Source organism: Pongo abelii, chromosome 1, assembly GCF_028885655.2.
Source record: "Pongo abelii isolate AG06213 chromosome 1, NHGRI_mPonAbe1-v2.0_pri, whole genome shotgun sequence".
Taxonomy (NCBI): domain Eukaryota; kingdom Metazoa; phylum Chordata; class Mammalia; order Primates; family Hominidae; genus Pongo; species Pongo abelii.
In genome coordinates, this window is record NC_071985.2 from 129,290,700 (window position 1) to 129,311,665 (window position 20,966).

Genomic DNA, 20,966 nt, shown 5'->3' on the forward strand with positions numbered 1-20,966 from the left:
CATATTTATATATTTTTGATTAACTAGAGAATCGAAGGTAAAATTATCCTAAGGCCTAAGAAATTATTGGCCAGTTTCCACTAAATAATAAGTTTTCTGGAGAAAATGCAATACCTAATTAATCATTGTATCTCTCATATCTACTATTATACCTTGCTGGTGGTGTGCATTGTACTGCTGTCAATTTGTGATAGAAATATTTAAACAATGTCTTTTAATTAATATTCTCCTAATTAATTAGTATTTCTCAATTACAATGTCAGTGTTTTCTTTTCATTAATACCATGTCATTTGGCACTAAAGACTCTAAATATTCTTTCCATGAGTTAAAAGAAAATAAAATCTATTCTCCGTTGGAACATGAATAGCAAATTTTCAGCAAAAGAATACTTGTCAAACAGAAAGATGGAAAAAGAAATCCTAGTCAATTTAAAATACAGAGAGGACTGACATTGATGGAACACAAGTGCACAAGATAGAATTGTACAGAATTCCTATAATAACACCCAATTTTTGTAAAATATACCTCCAGGAACAGAGGCTCCATTTTAGTTCTCACTGTGTCTGAAAAGCAATCTTTCTTAGACAAGTTCCAATATTCCTCTTCAATTTCAATATGACATTTTATTCTAAGGTTAATAGATATTAGCAGTATGTCCAATCACAGAATATCAGCTATGAGAAGACAAGAAACAGAATAGATAATGATGTGGCTTTGATTTTACTGCGACACTATCAGAGGAATCAATTTGGACTCTATGTAAGATCTTCATACTTTAAAACATTCAGTCCCAAATAAGGCAGTGTCATCGTGAAAATCTTTGAGTTTAGGTATGGTAAGATAAGTTACTAAATATTAAAAATAATCACAGCACAGTGTTAAGGCATATATCTCAAAATATATCTAACATGGAAACATTGTAACAAGGGCTATATATTTTGACAACATAATAAATACATTTGGATGCCTGAGTGAAACATGTCAGTTCCCAGCAGAATTATTTATGTGTCTGTGCTGGAGGACAGGGAGCTTGGAGCAGTGTTACGCACTACAGCAAGTTTAAAGCAACAACCCCAGAGAATCCAAAAAGGAGGTAAATAATGTGTCTTTTTACTCTGTTTGGGCCACTATAACCAAATAGCATAAACTGAGTGGCTTATAAAAGCAGAAATTTATTTTCCACAGTTCGGAAGACTAAATTCAAAATCAAGCAGATTTTGTGTCTGGTGAAGGCTGACTTCCTAGTTCATAGAGGGTACCTTGTGGCTGTGTCCTCATTTGTTGGAAGAGTCAAGCATCTTATTCATAACAGCACAAAAAAGAATTCCACTCCGAAGTTCCAAATACTATACCCTCAGGTGTTAGAATTTCAAGATATTACTTTTGGGGGTGCACATACAGACCATAACAATGTTTGATTATTGAAATACTTCTAATAGTGTTGTCATTACTAACAGCTACTGATGGATTGATTGACAATTCTGAAGTGTTCCTGCTTGCCTACAAGGTTAACTGTTATATATGTGTGTGTATATATATATACACACATATATATATACTGTATATAAACTGCAATATATACAAACTGTAATGTATATAGTAATATATTTCTTGTTCTGAGAATAAGAGAATGTCATGAGGTTGTATCCTAGAACTAAGTTTATTGCCTATAAGAATCCAGGAAACTTAATCCATGTAATCGGAAATGTTTTATTTCTTCATGGTGGATTTCTCGACAGGATCAGAAGCTGAACTGATGGTATAATTCAACTAATGAGAAAGAATGCAAAAGGCACGAACTTTCTTTTTCTCAAGAGATTGGGAAACCCTGAGGGAAAATATACTCATAAAGAAAGAAAGGCAAAACTTTATCAAGGACAAATGACAACAAATGATTCTGAGATCTAAATATTGCCTCTTGACCTCAGACTTGTTGTTGTTGTTGTTGCTTGGCAAGTACACAGACTGATGGTTAAGGCCAGAGAAAGAAATTATGCATGCAAACTGAAAATCTTTGTCATAAATTTGGATTAAAAGGCAACAATGATTTGAGACCTAATGTAGCACATCACTGTTGAGGGAAAGAGCTTCTTCGCAAACAAAACAAGACTTTGGCATACCAAGAGCTTCCACCCCTCAGTAGGTAGATGAGTTCCATTAGTAGTTTTGTCCTGAAAGAAGAACTTCAATACAGCATGGCCTTTTTAAAAAAAGCATTAGCATCAGCAGGAAAGAGACTGGTTCCTATATTGATTAAAAGGCAATTTCACCTGGCTGCTTAACAGGCACCTCGGATGCCATAATATACAGAAGGAAAATAGCTGGTACTGCATGATTCTGAGGAATATGTTCGGACATGAGATATGGTACCCAGCCTTTCAGATAGAGAATTTGGAGACATTGAAAGCAAGCTGTAAGTGCCACAGTAGTAAACGGTGTCAGTCTTAGACACACAATGAAACATAAAACTTAGAACTCATTTTCACCTAAATCTGGAAGTTAATATATCACTAAAGAAACAAAGTTGCTGTTTAAAGAACACATTCTATTCAACAAGGCTGCACTTTCAGGAAGAATAACAGATTAATTACTCATGAGTCCAGGATGTGATGAAAAATTAAGATTATGTGGAAATAGAAGACCCTGGAGACATAAAGGTACATGAGGGATATGTATGTGTGAGAGAAGGTGAAACTGAGTCCAGAGAATAACAGTTTTGGAAAAAGACTACAGAACAAAAGGAGCAATCAGTTAGGCTGGGCGCGGTGGTTTACGCCTGTAATCCCAGCACTTTGGGAGCCTGAGGCTGGCAGATAACTGAGGTCGGGAGTGCTAGAACAGACTGATCCACATGAAGAAACCCCATCTCTACTAAAAATACAAAATTAGCTGGGTGTGTTGGTGCATGCCTGTAATCCCAGCTACTCAGGAGGCTGAGGCAGCACAATCCCTTGACCCCAGGAAGGGGACATTGCGGTGAGCCAGGATCGCACCATTGCACCCCAGCCTGGGCAACAAGAGTAAAACTCCTTCTTAAACATAATTAAATAAATACATAAATAAATAAATACATACATAAACAAACAAACAAACAGTTGGTGTTAGGATAAATGATTTGGCTTTTGAATGACAAATACAATCGAACTGACTGAAGTCCAAAGGAAATTTTTTATCTTTTCTAAGTGGGATGTGTAGGGATACAATAGATTAGACCTAACTCTAACACATAGCCTGGAGTAAAGCCCAGGCAAACTGCAATATGAAGCAGAACTGCCCTTAAATAACCTAGAGATTTGGGAGAAAAAAAATATATTGTTTAAAGTTACCGAGAATTTAAGGTTGTTATGTCACATTACTGCAGCAGAAAATCAAATATTAAACATTTTTATACTACTTATGAGTTACATTCAACTCATTTTCAATTCAATATAAAAAAATGCTTGTGGAAATAGTAACACAATTTCCACATGTGATTAGATTATTTCACAATACTCTTTTAAAACTTTCAATTATTTAACCTTTCAAAAATATTTCCCATATAAGTTATTAAGGTAAAATATATACAAATATCACATTTTAAAGTTTATTTTCTATACTTGAATTTAAAAGTAACATTTTATGGCTGTATAAATGTTATCAAGTCACCTAGGACAGGGAGGAAAAAGGTGTAACAGGCGTTGATATCACCTCAATCCATTGAAACTTAAGACAGAGATCCTCACTGAGAGTTTTTGCACATTGGGTTCCACATAATATTTCAATTTTCCATAGGGCAAGAAGGTGAGATTATTTTTCTAAGTTAAAAAGCAAGTTTTTAACCTTCTTTACTACATAGTCATCTTACACAAAACATTTTAAAAAATCTTCTTACTACTAAAATTTGTATATCTCTTAATTAAACCTAAATATGGTTTAAAAAGAATAATTATGCTAAATTAGACATCATAGAGGAAATATCTCATTTCCTGATAGCCTAGATAATCACAGGATAAGAAAATGCTTTTTCCTATAACTCCTATAATCATATCATTTCCAGAATATGTGCTGTGTTAAAAATTGTCAGTGCAATGTTGATAATAAATTGCATATTTAAATCCACTAGAGAAAGAGAGATCTATATCTTCTGCCATCTTTGATAGTTTACATTTATATTTTTTTCTTTCCAAAGCTGTGATTATTCCAACACACTATGATAACATAAAAATGATCAATGTAAACTATGTCAGTTCACTGGGAAGGATACACTTTTTTAAATTTTTCATTGTTGTTGGTACCTAGAAGGTGTATATACTTATAGGGCATATGTCATATTTTGATACAGGCAGACAATCCATAGTAATAGCATCAGGGTAAATGGGTTATCCATCACCACAAGCATTTACCTTTATGTTACAAACAATCTAATTATATTCTCTTAGTTATTTTAATTGTACAATTAAGTTGTTATTGACAATAGTCACCCTGTTGTGCTGTCAAATACTAGGTCTTATTCATTCTTCTGTTTTTTGTACCCATTGAACATTCGCACTTCCTTCCCATCCACCCTTCTCAGCCTCTAGTAACCATCTTTCTACGCCCTATGACCATGAGTTCCATTGTTTGGATTTACAGCTCCCACAAAGAAGTGAGAACATGTAATGTTTGTCTTTCTGGGCCAGCTTATTTGACTTCACATAATAATGTACAGTTCCATCTATGTTGTTGCAAATGACAGGATCTCATTTTTTCATAGCTGAGTATACTCTATTGTATATACATACCACATCTTCTTTATCCATTCATCTGTTGATGGACATTTAGGTAGTTTGCAAGGCTTAGCTATGGTGAACAGGACTGGAATAAACACGGGAGTGCCGTTATCATTTCAATATACTGATTTTCTTACTTTTGGCTATATACCTAGGGGTGGGATTGATGGATCACATCATAGCTCTATTTTTAGTTTTTGATGAACCTTCAAACTGTTTTCCATAGCAGCTGTACTAATTTACATAACCACAAAAAGTGTATGATGGTTCCCTTTTCTCCACCTCCTCACCAGAATTTGTTATTGTCTGTCTTTTAAATAAAAGCCATTTTAACCGGGGTGAGATAATATCTCATTGTAGTTTTTATTTGTATTTCTCTGATCAATGATGTTGAGCACATTTTCATATGCTTGTTTACCATACGTATGTGTGCTTTTGAGAAATGTCTATTCAAATCTTTTGCCCACTTTTTGATCCAATTATTACATTTTTTTCCCTCTAGAGTTGTTTGAGCACCGTAGATATTCTGGTTATTAATCCCTTGTCAGATGTGTGAAAGGAAAATATACTGGGCCCCTGAAATCACTGGGGAAAATGCAAGTGGGAAGCTCCTTAGAACAAACCTTCCTCCCATTCTACTCAAAGTCACCCCTCTGCTCACTGAGATGGATACATATCTGATTTTATTCCTTTGGAAAGGCTAATCAGAAACACAAAATACCAGGGGATTTCAAGATTTCAGTCTAAACCTTCACCTAGTAAGTGCTTTTTGTCCTGCAATAACAGTCATTCATGGCACTCTATGAGAAGATATTTCAACTCAAGTGAATACCCTAATCCCTCTAGATTTCAGTTGCTTTTCCTTCATGGAAAAGCTCAGCACAGCTGAATGAATTTGAACAGTTTATTAATGAGACAAGTTAATTTTCTACTGCTGGGAGACATATACAGTGACAGCCTGTTAAACCCCAAACCTCTTTTTGTAACTTCTGCCTGGAAAAAATTTAGAGTCACAGATTTTACCTAACTTTTCAGAACCTAAAGCACGACCTCATGAGATAGGATTTTTCTCTCCATAAGAGTCTTGTTGGCCATTTGCCAAAAAATTCTAATGCAGAGATTTCTTCCTCTTTTGTGTTCCTCCATCAGGAAGCAGACTCAACACCCCATTTCTAAGGAAAAAATACTCCACATTCAACAGTTGGGAGGAAGCCATCCTTGAGAGACAAATTCTAGCCTCAGTGCTGTTCCCATCAGAAGGAGGACAGCCATTAAATCCATATGTTCTTTTGAGACACCTGTTCTGCTTCCAACAATATTGGCATTTAAACAGAGAGGGGATTTTATATTTAAATGTCAATGGATAAAATTTTCTGGGAATGCACTGCTTTTCCAGGTCCATAGCTGGAGGAGGCAGGAATAAGGTTAAAACACTCCCTCTATTAAAGTGTCTCACTCAACTTTATCTACAGTACAATCTCCTGGGAGGCCTAGCAACCCAGAAGAGCGGTGTGAAGAGGCATTGTGCTGGTAAACATGACTACTCCTGCCAACTAGCACCTCCAGATCCATGGGTGCAATTCATGCTTTCATCCATGGGCAGCACCTATGATGTTTGCTGGGACCCAGAGGAGATGGGAGGAAAGAGGAGAAGAGGGACACCTCTGTAATCTTTTGCTTCATCCTGGTCACTTCAAAAGGAGAAAGGAGACTAAGGGACACCTTCGGTTCCCCCCTTTTTCTGCATGGGTAACAACCCATCTTGGAATGGGTTGGAATACCTTGCAATGGAATCCAGGCCTGGGACTCCATGACCTCACTGTTCAAGTCACCCCCTTAAACTGGTCAGTAACAAGCTTTTCTGCAGGCCTCCATCTTGTTTTATATCCTTGAGCATAACCTGTAACCATGTGGCAGTACTTTTCTTAGCCATTGCCATTTTACAATGGTGGCCCAGGTTCAATCCTGGCTTGGGTAATGAATACTTTCAATTCAATAGCTGTATGACCTTTAATCATCTCTTCCTCCTCCATGAACAACTCTAACTTCTTTTCTGAAATCTTCCTTTCTCTAAATTGCCTTTAAAGTTTCTAGATCTGGTAAAAGCTGCTTACCACCACTTATAAAATATCTCAAATACTCACAGTTAACTTATAACCTGATTGAGAGTTGTTGGTTTCACCTGTGATGTCACTTCTGGTAAAGTTCAAAAGCCAGAAATATTACCTGATGATTTAGCTGAAGTAAGGTAACAGAAGATTTCAAAGGATTTTCTGAAAGAGTGCTCAGCTTGATTAGAAGTGGATATTCAACTTCTAGGTACATTTAAAAGGCGTATATGTTTTTCTCTTCTTGTATTGTGTTTTTCTTGAAAAGAAGTTTTCTGTTGACTGAATTACTTTTCTCCACTCTGTCTTTCCACTCTTAATGCACCCAAGATAATTTTTGCTGGCCTGAAACTTTTTGGGAAAAACAGAAAAGGCACGATGGATTCCATTTTGGGAGAAACCTCTGTTTTCCCATGGAATCCCAGAATTTAGAGGTTGATAGATCCCGCTCAAAATCTGTTTTGGTCTTACAGCTATACAAGTCGATTAGGCCCTAGAAACTGCATGGTTTTCTATCCCTGCTCTTAAAGGGCTCTACTGGGAAGCCCATAATTCAATTAGGAAGTGGGACAAGAAGAAATCTTAGAACTACTGGATCTTCTTCTGTTTGTCTGTGTAGTGATATATGTGTTGTGTGTGGTGTCTGTAACGAGCTATAATTAATTGCCTTAAATAAAAATAAGCACTTAAATCAAACAGTTTAGAGGAAAGTTAAAACTGTAATGCCTTTTAGTTTATGTGACTTTAATCTCTAAGAAATAAAAATTGTTTTAAAGACCAAATTGGAAAATGCAAATATCATCAACACATAAATAGGAGGTTTAAATCATATAAGTTAGATACCAGGTTTGCTAAATGTTTCAAGGTTGTACGCTGCCTACTTTACAACTTGGTAAGGCCTGGGGACATATGGAATTAACCATGCCCCTAACTAGGATGGAAAAAGTCAAACTTTATCTGCATCTAGTACATAATTGAAACAAATTACCAGGTTTTACATTAAAGTTAAAAATTGCTAAGATTTACCATTAAAACATGTAAATAAGACAACTAAAAATAAATTTACGTGCAAAATGTGTAGGAACAGTAAAATGTGTTTGTCATAAAAGACTATGAAAAGGTATAAAAATATAAACCTTGCCTATGGAAAAAGGAATGTTTTGAAACCAATGTAAGGGTAAAATTTGGCTTTCGTTCCCTTGTACAGATTTTTCATGTAATAGAGAAGAATAACGAAATATTTGGTTTGCCTTGTTGGTAGACTGCCAGGGAGAGAAAAGAGTAGGTAAAGGTTTTTGCCTAGTTTTAAAATTTCTGAGACATCCTTTTGCCAAAATAAATAACTTATGTGTAACCTTGAATTGTATTTCATACCATCAAGTGTTTTGAACCTCTAATTACTAATTAGAGCTTTTAGTAAAAATTAATGAAATATAAGTACTACTGTATAAGTAAGAAAAGAAACACACTTGGCTATTTTTTTGAGGACATGCATTTAATTTTAAATTTTACAATTTAGATTCAGCATGAATTGCAATAAATGGATCTTCAGCAGAGTTACTAATAGAAAAATTAGCTTTGCCATCATCAGAAACGTAAATTTTAATGCCTGTGCAATTTCCATTAATTTTATCTCCAGAAATGACATCACAGTATGTGCCAGCAGGAAGACCAGTTTGCAAAGTTAAAGAAAGTGACCTGCAAAATAAAATTTAAGGTTCATCTTCAATACAATGAAAAGCAAGAATACAGACTAACACAAATAAACAGCATAACTTTACGTTGTAGAAACCTAAGCAGTGAAGTCTCATTAAGAAGAAAACCCATATGCCTCTCTAGTAGGTGGAAATAGCTTTCTAGGACCAAAAGTAACCTTACAGAAAACCTAGCAATTCCCTGGTCAGTAGTGAAAATATTACCAAAACAGGAAAGTTGAAGAATATCACTGAAGATTGGCAGGAATGGTTACACTTTGATAAAAGTGCTACCTTGGTAAAATTAAATTTGTTCTCAAATGAAATTAATACCAATTATTCTTAAAAATTTAAAGGGTATTATATTTTAACCTTCTTCTTTTACCATGAGGTCAAAATGAATTTGGGATCCACATAAAAATAATCTAGCATTTCTATGAAGAAGTGATAGGTTGAAATATAAAGCTTTTTCAAAAAAACATTTTGGTATTTTCATCCACAAAAGAAAGAAATTAAAGAACTAGACATGGGCTTTTTTGGCAGGAAAGAGATCAAATTGACTTCTATATTGATGTATTTATTTATTTTTCATCAGTGAAATATAATTTATACTAGAGTGAGCTAAGTATGAGTGTCAGTTGGCCTTGGAAAGGGACAATTCAACTGTTTGCACCGAGGTCTTCTGAGCTATATGTTAGGGAATCATTTATACTTCAGGTAAAGCATATAAGTATGACAGATGAAAGGCCAATAATGAGAAGTTTCAGAACTAAAACTCAAATCTCCTGAAGCAAAACATTAACCACAAGATACATATTATTTATACATATGCTTTAAAAATATTATTTGTCACAAGGAGACAGAGAAGTGAAGAAAGTGTACCAGAAAACTACGTGGAGTAGTCATTGAGAAAGAGTTAGAAATAAAGATACTTTAGTACTGAGGCAGCATTTCTCCATGGTTAAAAAAGCAGGATTATAAGACAATTTTTTTTAATGATTTCACAATCCTTATATTGATTGCCCTGTGTATTTTGTGGCAAGTGTAGGTGAGCATATACATGTGCATTCTATATATGCATAAGATATTGCAAGGGTGCACAGAAAGGATTCTGCTTACAACAGAAAGCACTTATGAAAACAGAATAATGAAGGACAACCATCATCCTTTTGCTTCTGCCCAATTTTGATCTCTATTGTCTTCTTGCTCCACAGACTAAATTACTTTTCAAATATGATAAAAGTCAATGAACAGAAAAATAAAAGAATAAACCAAGAACATATTGCTACAAAATATTATTTTTAATTGATATTTACTTACCAGTCATCATTGTTGAAAACAATGAATCCTCTGTTTCCTCTCCCAAAAGCCACTTGGTTGCTCCCATTATCATACCAGTTTGTAAAAGGCTGGCCATCCACTACATTGCGGAAAATAACCATGTTCCTAAAAACACAATAGCATATAAAACGTTGGTATTCCTAAACTTCAACTGTTTTAAATAAAATGCCAAGGAAAGTTTATTATTAGAGGACATGTCTAAATACAGATTCTCACCTTATTTGGCGCCATCGATGTTCACAGACCCAGTCATTGCCACAAGTAGTGTCTGGATTAATAGTAACTTCTTTAGTTACTCCATTATTATTTGGTGGGCCAACCCAATCATTAACATCCTTAAGTACAGGGAGAAAAGCCAAATTTTACCATGCATGTATTTACCTCTTCCTTCTCCTTTACACCAAACCCAACCTATCCTGCTGCTTCTGTCTCTGCATTCAGTTGTGTCTCTGCATTCAGATTAGAATCCAATGCCTTCATTAATGCTTACAGCCCTTTACTGGGTCTTCGTCATCTCTCTATCCTCTGGTTTTCTTTTGGCATATTTCAAACAAAGGTAACAAATTTTTATCCCCTCCTTTTCATTCCAAGGAACTGCAAAGGCTTCTTTGCTCTGTCTCCCAGGCTGCAGTACAGTGCCATGATCATAGCTCACTGCAGCCTTGATCTCCCAGGCTCAAGTGATCCTCCCATCTCAGCCTCCAAAGTAGCTAAGGCTGTTGGTGTGCACCACCTCACCCAGCTAATTTTTAAAAAATTTTCAGTAGAGACGAGGTCTTGCTAGCTTGCCCAGATAGGTCTTGAACTCCTCAGGTCAGCTGATCTTCTCGCCTGGCCTCGCAAAGTGCTGGGATTACAGGTGTGAGCCACTGCACCTGGCCTGCAAGAGCTTCTTAACATCACTGTAAGCCATGCAGTGTCATTGAAATGGGAAGGGCATTAGTACTAGAAACACCAGGATTAAAACATAGGCTCTATCACTAGTAGCTGAGAAAATTTAATCAATATACATAATATCTGTGTCTCAGTTTCCTCATTTGTAAAATGGGAATTTTTTTTTGCTATAAAAATTAAGTAATATATGTGAAAATGCCTTGAACATGACATGTGCTAAATAAATATTAGAATCATTCATGCTTCTTTTTAGATAAATGTACAAAACAATACATGTGAACATTATTTATAAATTGACCACATTTTTAATATGTTTTTCTGACTGGCACTTTAAAAAATCTTCATTAAAAAATCCAGAGTAACCTTAGGAAGTTTTTCAGTGTTGACCTTAGAATCATATCATATGGTGAAAAGTGAACAAAACTAAGAGTTTTTAGCATGCAACAGTCCTGGCAAAGTGGAAATGTTATAGTAATAGAAAAAATAAAAATACTCTGTGACTCCTAACATCAGAAATAAGACCAATCAGTAGAAATTATGAGAAGTTGGCTCAATATAAAAGTAAACCTTCTAAATATTACAGCTGTTTAACAATAGAATCAATTGCTATACAAAGTAGCGGATTTCTCAAACTGAAAGTAATCTAAAAAAAGCTAGCTAGATATCTGTGTGACTCATAGGAAGGAGGAATTTCTGCTTTAGTTCTGAAGTCTCTGATGCTGTTTCTGAACCGTTTAGTTTAAAAGAAAACTTTATACTAGCTTTCCAAATATCTTTACACTCATTTCTCTGTTCCTTTTTGAAACTTCTCATCAGATTAATGTCTTTACCATACTCCCAAATATTTTTCTCATTCTTACCTTTCTTGGAACACTCTAAATTTCTATTCTTTAATACATATCCTTTCCTTCCTCTTATATGATACTTTCCCTATTTAACTCAGCTCAACTGATTCATTTCTTTCTATTCCATATAACTTTTTAAAAGTATTTAACAAACATTTATATTGTTCTCACTATGGGCAGATGATGTTTTAAGTTCTCTACAAGTGTTGGCATGGATAATCTTCCTATGAACCCTGAGGTAGGTACTTATTCGAAGTATATATTTTAATCCCTGTGTCTAGCTCTTAGTTTTGAGTGGGTGTTTTTTTTTTTTTCCACCTGTGGGCTAGGGGGATGTTTGTCATATCTCTGAAACAGCTTTTATATTCTTTGTCAATGGAGAATATAAATTTTACTCCTTTAATATAACCTACATTACTAAAATCACAGCCCTGTATCCAGTTTACAATTAATTATTTGTTGAAAAAATATATAATTAATTGTTGTTATATTAATTTAGAATAAGATTGCTTCCTTTTTCTTCAGAAAAGGATATATTGAACAACTCCAAAACTTACTTTTCCATTTTGAAACTGTCTTGACCAACGGTAGCTTGACATTACTCGTGTAAATCCATAAGGATGAGCAAGCATAAATCCAACTGCCATTTTATATAGCCTGAAAGTTATATAATTATATTATCATAGTATATCAGAATATTCTTACCATCATTGAAAGATGTGTTAAAAAAATAGAGAACTTGGTTTTCTACCTAGCATCCCAGAAGGTAAGAATGGAGGCTCCTCCAGCCCCATTTCCTCGTTGATTGTCATGGTTATCCACAAAGACAAGTGCTCTGTCAGAAGGCACAAAACCCCAACCTTCTCCCCAGTTCCTATTTTTGAAAAATAAGATATATGTTGATGTATCATTTCACAACAGTTTGAGAGTAACTTAAGTGTGCATCTCTTTCTGCATGGCATGGCATCTGAAGATTAAATTCTTTCTCTAATTAAATGATTTTTCTGTAAGAGAGATATATATATATACACACACACACACACACATATATATACACACATCAAACACACACACGTGTGTAATCTACATATATGGTCCATATTTGCATATACATGTATGGAATACTTATATTCATATTACAAATATAAGATTTTTGTTATTAAATAAGGTCCTTTCAGAGGTTTCAGCACATTATAAGTTAGAGGCACTCCAGAAGGATCAACATCCACATCACATTATACCGAATGTCAAACTAGACTAAAATAAAGCTTCAATACTGTATTGTTATAATATAAATATTTTATATTTTTAATTAATATAATATACGTAAATTCTACAGGATGGAAACTTTGTACATATTTTATACATGATAGGATCATTTTAATAATAACCTGGCTTTAAAAGATTATATGCAAACATCAGTCAAATCCAGTATATTCATCTCATACTTAGACGAAAACTCATAGGGTATGTTTAATGTTCCTAGGCATACTGCCTTGTGGCAGACACTCTAAATACAAAAGATGATTGATTAGAGTTTAGGGCACTAGAATACTTATCATTAACAATTGACTCCTTGATAGTTGTCTCAATAAGAATGTTCCAGAAGGTAAGTCACACTGAGGTAGTATGACTAACAGATCCATGAAATACTTCAGGGGAAAAGTTGTATTTATTTACTTTAAGTAAGATATCTTCTCTCCATTCCACTTGCGAATAACTGTGCCGAGTTTTGCACCATACTTGAATTCTGTCACCAGCCATTTCCAAAGTACTCACTGCTTTTAATTGGCTCACGACCCAGATCAATTACCTAGTAGAAATTTAGGAAAAAATAACATTTTGCATAAGGACTTTAAAGCATTTTAACCAATAAGTTAATATTATATAAAAAACAGCTTTCAGCTATTTGTTATTTATTAATAAATTAAGCTATTTATTAATAATTTCTTTTTGTCCTGTTTTGTTTTTTAGCGACAGGGTTTTGCTATATCATCCAGGATGGTCCCAAACTCCTGGCCTCAAGCAATCCTCCTGCCGCAGCCTCCCAAAGTGCTGAGATTACTTGCACGAACCACCGCGCCTGGTCCTATTTGTTATACGAAATGTGCAAAATGGTTTTCTTATTCTTATTATCTCAACAGGTAATATTTTTATATCTTTTATTTGATAAAGTATATACTACAATATTGAAAGAAGTATAATGTCAAAGATACCTGTTGTCCTGTGAGAATACTTACCTAATTTTTAGTCTTGTACATCAATGATAATAATAACAGCTCACAGTAATAAAACATTTAGTATCGACTGAAATGCCTTGATAAATATTAACTTGTTTCATTATCCAAAGAAAGTAAAGACATAACTATTATCAGTATCCTACATTCTGTGTACCTCCATAAAACATGTTGTGATAAACAATTAGATATGCGGTATGTGAAGAAGAGGAGGTTAAAGAACACTGTTTTATGTAAATGTCTCATTCCTTATCCAACATAAATTGCATTTTTAATTAAATCTTCCATTAATTTTTTAATGAATAAGATGATATTTTATATGCATATAAATATTGATGTACCTCCTGGTAAATGAAAGGTTTACTTCCTTCAGGGAACCAGTTACTGTTTAGATTACGCAGTTTGTCCAAAATTGCCTTTATGTCTCCAGGCCACATGTGCTTGGAAGCATCAAGTCTGAACCCTGCAACACCAATGTCAATGAGACGGTTCATATATTCGGCAATCTTGGAACGCACATAATCTTTCTCCAGTGCAAGATCAAGAAGACCAGTCAGACGACAATCTCTGACCTGTTGAGGTAAAAATGTTATGGTTGATTCATAAAACCTCATTTTTCACCTGAGAATCCATTTGATTATTCATTTATTCTGTGATTCCTCAAGAGATATTCTGTAGTGATTTCCTTGCATTGGGCACTGGGGATGCTCACATTCTACTATAGACGTATCTTTGAAATATTTTCTAATAGAAAATAGAGAATATAGGAAATAAAGTCGATGAGATTTTTAATTGATTGGTAACTTCTTAAAAGTGGGCAAATGTGTATTGATTAAAAGTCTTAAATCAATATTTAAAGGTTTTAAAATATGGATTTGAGTTTCTTCAAGTAGTCAAACTTGTTAGCCTATGTCCCTAAGAGATCTAAATTCATATTTAAAATGAAATTCAATTAGCTACATGTCTACAAGAAAAGGTATATATCACTCTTTATTCAGATGACTCTCATAAAAATATTTACCTGAGTAGCATCATTGTAGTTCTCGATATCTCCACTTCCAGTTTTACATTTACCATCATTAAAATCCCATCCCGAATATGGGACTGCTGGAAAGTCCCTACTTCCAGGGTTGAAGTAACTTCCACAGGTACTGCTCGTTCCTGCACTCACAGCATTACCACACATATGATTTATTACAGCATCCACATAAATACGAACCTAGAAAGCAAAGTTTCTACTTCAGTGTGACTTACAGAGAGGTAGAAATTTAAAGCATTATTGATTCAAGTTTATACCAGGTTAATAAAACTCCGAAATATTTTATGATATCTTGTAACTGTTTTCCTACAAGATCAAAAATCGACTGTGAAAGGAAAGTAATGTGAACAAAACACCTACATTCATTCGAGACACTTCATCAACTATTTATAGGAATGATAAATCGAGAGACCAGAAACTACCATAAATAGGAGGAAATGCAAAAAGCCCACTTCGGGGAGACAAAACTCAGATGAGAGTGGAAAGGTTATTGTTTTGGAAATTTCAGTGGGTCACCAGGAGAAAGCCTGTACTCTATTAAGCTTTTGAAGACAAATAAGGTAGCTATTAATCTCAATTTATGCTCCTCATTAAATAGAGAAGCTAGCTATTCACCATGAAAAACCAAAGAATTATGGATGGAGACACAAGTCACCTAAAATTGATAGCAAATATTGTAACTGGAATTATAATTCCTAACCAGAAAAGTGTTTCCAGGAAATACAGACAGTTATAAGGGTTAAAATTTGATGTTTTGCTTTAGAAGCAAATTCTGCTTTAAACTTTAACTTATCTCTTTAGTAGAGAGCACATACACAAATATTCACAAAAGTTGAAGATAAGGAAACAGTTAATTTTGAGTTTTAAATTATGAAGTAAAATTAAAAAAATGAAATATGGAAAACTTTCTGCTCAAAAGGAGCAAGAAAGAAGAGAGAGAAACCATTTTCCTCTCTGTTATTTTTAAAGGAAACTAGAATTCACTTACTCCAACATTGTTGCATCTAGTCACCATGTTTCTAAATTCATCTTCATTTCCAGATCTTGTGCATAATTTGTAGCTAACTGGTTGGTATCTTTCCCACCACGGTCTGAAAGGGTTGTAAATTGCAACATTTTCATTTAGTGGAGAGACCTACAAATTAAACAGTCTTCCTAAGTACCAAATCATGTCTTATAGTATATCATTGAATGTTCCAGAAACTAATCAATACTACAAAAAATTCTTGAATCTTGGTATATGCAGCTATCTCTTGAAAATATTAACAGCACATTGGAGGGCTCTTGTTGAAGAAAGATTATCTCAGAAACAAAATATAACGTTGCCAAGAATATGACATAGATTTTTCCTCAGAAATCTCTTTTACTTAGAATACTTACCTGTGAAGTAAAATGCTGCCCAAGCTTCACAGATATGATCAGAATACTATTTCCTACAAGCACAGTGAATTCTGCAATTGATACTGTGAATCATACCCACCTGAACCCCTCCAAATCCCTTGGGAGCTAAATATCGTTCACATTCAAGAGCAGTATCAACCCATCGCCATTCAAACAGATGAACAATAGATGTCCGTCCTTGTTGTGTATTTGGGGAATACTGAGCCCAGCAGAACCCAATGTTGAAAAGCAACAGAAAGAATTTCATTTTGCTTTGAAGTTGTCAGTGTCCTTTCCAGAAGCTATTTATATTCCTGTAAGGAGCACATTTTACAAAGTAAATATTAGCATGAATAAATACTTGAGGGCAAAGTGTTTATTCATAATCTGAAAAGGATTATCAATAATAATCCTAACAGGTGAAGAACATTAAAAAGTCTCTCATGGAAATCATCTAAATGACCTTTTAGATACTAATGTTTTTCTTTGGTTCTGGCAGCACTTTTATTTTTCCTTAAACAATGACCCGTTGCTGGGGCCTAATGTTCTCACATAACAGTAGAAAACCAAAATTTGTTGTCATCTCTTTAAAGATCAAGAATGGTGTACAAAAAAACCTTACATAAATTAAAAGGATGAATACATTTACAGGTATAAATGTGAACCCCTTCCAACTCAAGGCAAGTAACAGCCCACGGTGCTCTTGCAGACAACATAAGCTAAGAAAGGAAACTGGGTTCTATGGCTTGGACTTTCCAAATCTGACAGACCAACAGGACAGAAACAAGTGGTCCAGGAGCCCTTACCAGCCTCTAGACAAATCCCAGAACACTCAGCCTTGACACATTAATACCCTGCACAGATCAGAGACTGCTGTCCACACAGAGTCACCAAGCCAGACTTGTCTTCCACAAGCATGTTTTTAGCCATGAAGTGACCAAGCCACGTGTAGTAAAGACTGAAATCAAAGATATGTACAGATACCAAGGGGAACAGTTAACTTCAATAAAATGTCAAAATCAGCAACACATTTTACAATCCAGTGCTGATATTGAGAGGAGAGAAAGACCCTCTCCTGTTGTTTTATATTGTTTTCTATTCAGTAAAAACAACAAGGAAGTAAAACTAAAGACATGCAGCCCAGCGCCAGGCCTGAAACCAGGCCTGGGCCTGATTGGCCTAAACCCAGTAGTTAAAAATCAACTTATGATTTAGAAGCTGATATTATTCACAGGTTCCAGACATTGTATAAAAGAACTCTGTGAAACTCCCTGCCCTGTTCTGTTTCTCCCTGACCAGCAGTGCATGTAGTCCTTGTCACGTATCCCTTGCTTGCTCAGATCAATCACGACCCTTTCATGTGAAATCTTTAGTTTTATGAGCCCTTAAAAAGGACAGAAATGGTGCACTTAAGGAGCTCAGATTTTGAGACAGTAGCTGGCTGATGCTCCCAGCTGAATAAAGCCCTTTCTTCTACAACTCAGTGTCTGAGAGGTTTTGTCTGAGGCTCATCCTGCTACAATGTCAGATACAAGCTTCAAGGACAACTTCTTTCCAAAGGCTTATTCCAGTTTGGTGAGGCTAGCATGAGGTGTATTTTTAATTTACCTGACCAAATGAACAAAGGGAGAACACATTCTTTTTTGAATTGTCTATATGGAGTCAGAAGTTGAGTCTTTTAAAGGATTGAAATAAAACAGAATATTCTAACTGGACTAAGATCATATGGTATGCACCTTGTTAATATGAATATTTATTTCCAAATATTTTGTTTTTATAAGAAGTGTTATAATGAACATCTGTATACATGTTTACACATGGGTAATTCTTTATGCTAGATAAACGTATGGTAAACTTGAAGCATATTTTTATATTTTCATATTGTGCAAAATTGCCCTTACAAATTTATCAATTTTTACTCTCTAGTAGCAGTATGATACAGTACCTTTTGCCACACGCCAACCAAAAATTAATATTATCATAGCTCTAATTTTTGACTAACAGATTAAAAATGATTTGGGTCGGGCGCGTGTCTCACTCCTGTAATCCCAGCACTTTGCGAAACTGAGGAGGGCAGATCACGAGGTCAGGAGACGGAGACCATCCTGGCTAACATGGTGAAACCCTGTCTCTACTAAACACACAAAAAAATAGCCAGGCATGGTGGCAGGCACCTGTAGTCGCAGCTACTCTGGAGGCTGAGGCAGGAGAATGGCGGCCAGAACGTGGTAGGCGGAGCTTGCAGTGAGCCCAGATCCTGCCAATGCACTCCAGCCTGGGCGACAGAGGGAGACTCCGTCTCAAAAAAAAAAAAAAAAAAAAAAAAAAATTTGTGTTTTTCCCAATTACTAGCAAGGCTGAACATCATTTCACATTTTTTGGCCTTTTGAGTTTTCTCTTGAAATTTGCTTCTTCCTTTTCCCATCTAGTTTTGCTTTAATTATTTTTTTCTTATTGAATGTTTTGAGTTCTTATGTTGTTATCGTTTGTCATGTATTGCAAATATATTGTCCTAATATATCACTGTTTTTTGAAGTCTTTCCAGTGCAAATTTAAGCAATCATGGATGCTGGTAAGAATTAGGACAGGGCCAAAGGTATGCCTGCGTTACTGTTTTTTGTCCAACTACACTCATGCATTCCTTAATGACAGCAGTATGTTCTGAAGAGAAAGCCATTAGGTAATTCAGCCACTGTGCAAATGTCATAGAATGGACTTCATCAACCTAGATGGCTTAGCCTATTTCTTCTAGGCTACAAACCTGTAAAGCATGTTATTGTACTGAATACTATAGGCAACTGTAACACAGTGTACTTGTGTATCTAAATACACTTAAACATAGGAAACTTCCGATAAAAATATGGCATAATAAACTTAACGGGACCACCATCATTTATATGGTGCATGACTGTATTCAACATGCAAAAGGTTTTAAGTTTTAAAGTGATTATTTTTTTAACTACGTTGATTCCTCGTCCCCCCATATCCATGAGGAATTGGTTCCAGGAATCACCATGGATACTTAAAGTAAAAATTACTCGAGACTTTTATATAAAATATAGTATTTGCATATAACCTTTACATCATCTCAGATTACTTATAATAATGAATGCAACGTAAATGCTATGTCAAAAGTTGTGATACTGTGTTGTTTAGAAAATAATGACAAGAAAATGTCAACACATGTTCAGTATAGATGCAACCATCATTTTTCTTATCTTTTCCTTAGATCTTGTTTAATAAGATTAGATTTAAGACTAAGTGGTAAGGAGGATGGGAAGAGAGACAGAGGAACAATGTATTAATGATAGCTTTGGTGGTTGTTGTTGTTGAGGTGTCCCTATGTCACCCAGGCTGGAGTGTGGAGATGCAATCATGGTTCACTGCAGCCTCAAACTCCTGGTCTTAAGTGATCCTCCCTCCTCAGCCTGGCAAGTTGTTGGGATTACAAGCTAGACCCATTATGCCTAGCAATGATAGGTTTTTTTTTTCAAAGTTAAATGTCATTATTTTTTATATTGAAATATCTTTTAATACTTTTTCTGAAATAGTACTGATTACTTAGAACCCAAAGTCTGGAAACCATTGAAAAAATTTATTCCAATAGTCTCTTTCATTGTTAACATTCTCTGATCCTATGATTTATCCTTCTCTTGACATTCTACATTAATGGCAATATGAAAATCAAAGAGCTTAAGGAAATGTTGTGGCTGTATCAATCAGGACATAGGTTATTCTGCAGTAATAAAAGAAACTAAAATTTTTCAGTGGCTTACAATAACCAAGTTTCTCATGTTCAACTAGGATCAACAAAGGCACTCTTATTAGTCCCTTTGTAATGTCACAAAAACTTCATTTTGACACATGCTTTAGCAGTCGGGAAGTCCCCAAAGTAAAACATTCTTTCTGCTCACATTTCAAAGCCAAAGCAAATAATGTGTACATTCTCAAATTCAACAGGATGAGAGTATTTTATTTGCAGGGTGGATCAATGATATTTCTGAACAATAGTACACTGCATATATGAGATCAGAAATAAAAGCTGTAACAGGAAAAATAAAAGAATTTTCATTGGACTGAACATTTGAAAAATAAGAAATGTGAGTTTAAATACATATTTTTAAGAAAAATGCAATATATACAGAGCTTCTCACATTCAACCTCAGTCTCTTACACCTCCACCCTTTCTTTTGATAGCAAGACATTCAATTTCTTCCAAGTTTATATGATCATTTCTATGCATGTTTTCATGACTTACTTCATCTAATGTTCCCATAAACAACATATATTGGTATTTTACATAGTTACCTTTTCCTAAGCTTTGAAAAGTTTCATGAAATTGCTCACATCTTCTTAAATTTTGGATATTCAAAGATTTTGGTATATAAATACCATATTAATTGCTATTTTATAATTTACAAAAAAATTAAAATAAAATTTCTTATGTAAAAAATATATATATATTTTAGTCTTACTCCATCACCCAAGCTGGACTGCAATGGTGCAATCTGAACTCACTGCAATCTCTACCTCTGGGTTCAAATGATTCTCTTGTCTCAGCCTCCTAAGTAGATGGGACCACAAGCACGTGCAACCATAACCAGCAATTTGTTTTTTGTATTTTTAGTAGAGACGGGATCTCACCATGTTGGCCAAGCTGATCTCAAACCCCTGACCTC

At 34.8% G+C, this 20,966-nt stretch overlaps 1 pseudogene; it reads right to left on the reverse strand.

The window, feature by feature from the left end:
* Window positions 1-8,365: 8,365 nt before the first annotated feature.
* On the reverse strand, window positions 8,366-16,555 carry LOC100443268 (pancreatic alpha-amylase-like; annotated as a pseudogene).
* Between the last annotated feature and the right edge of the window lie 4,411 nt (window positions 16,556-20,966).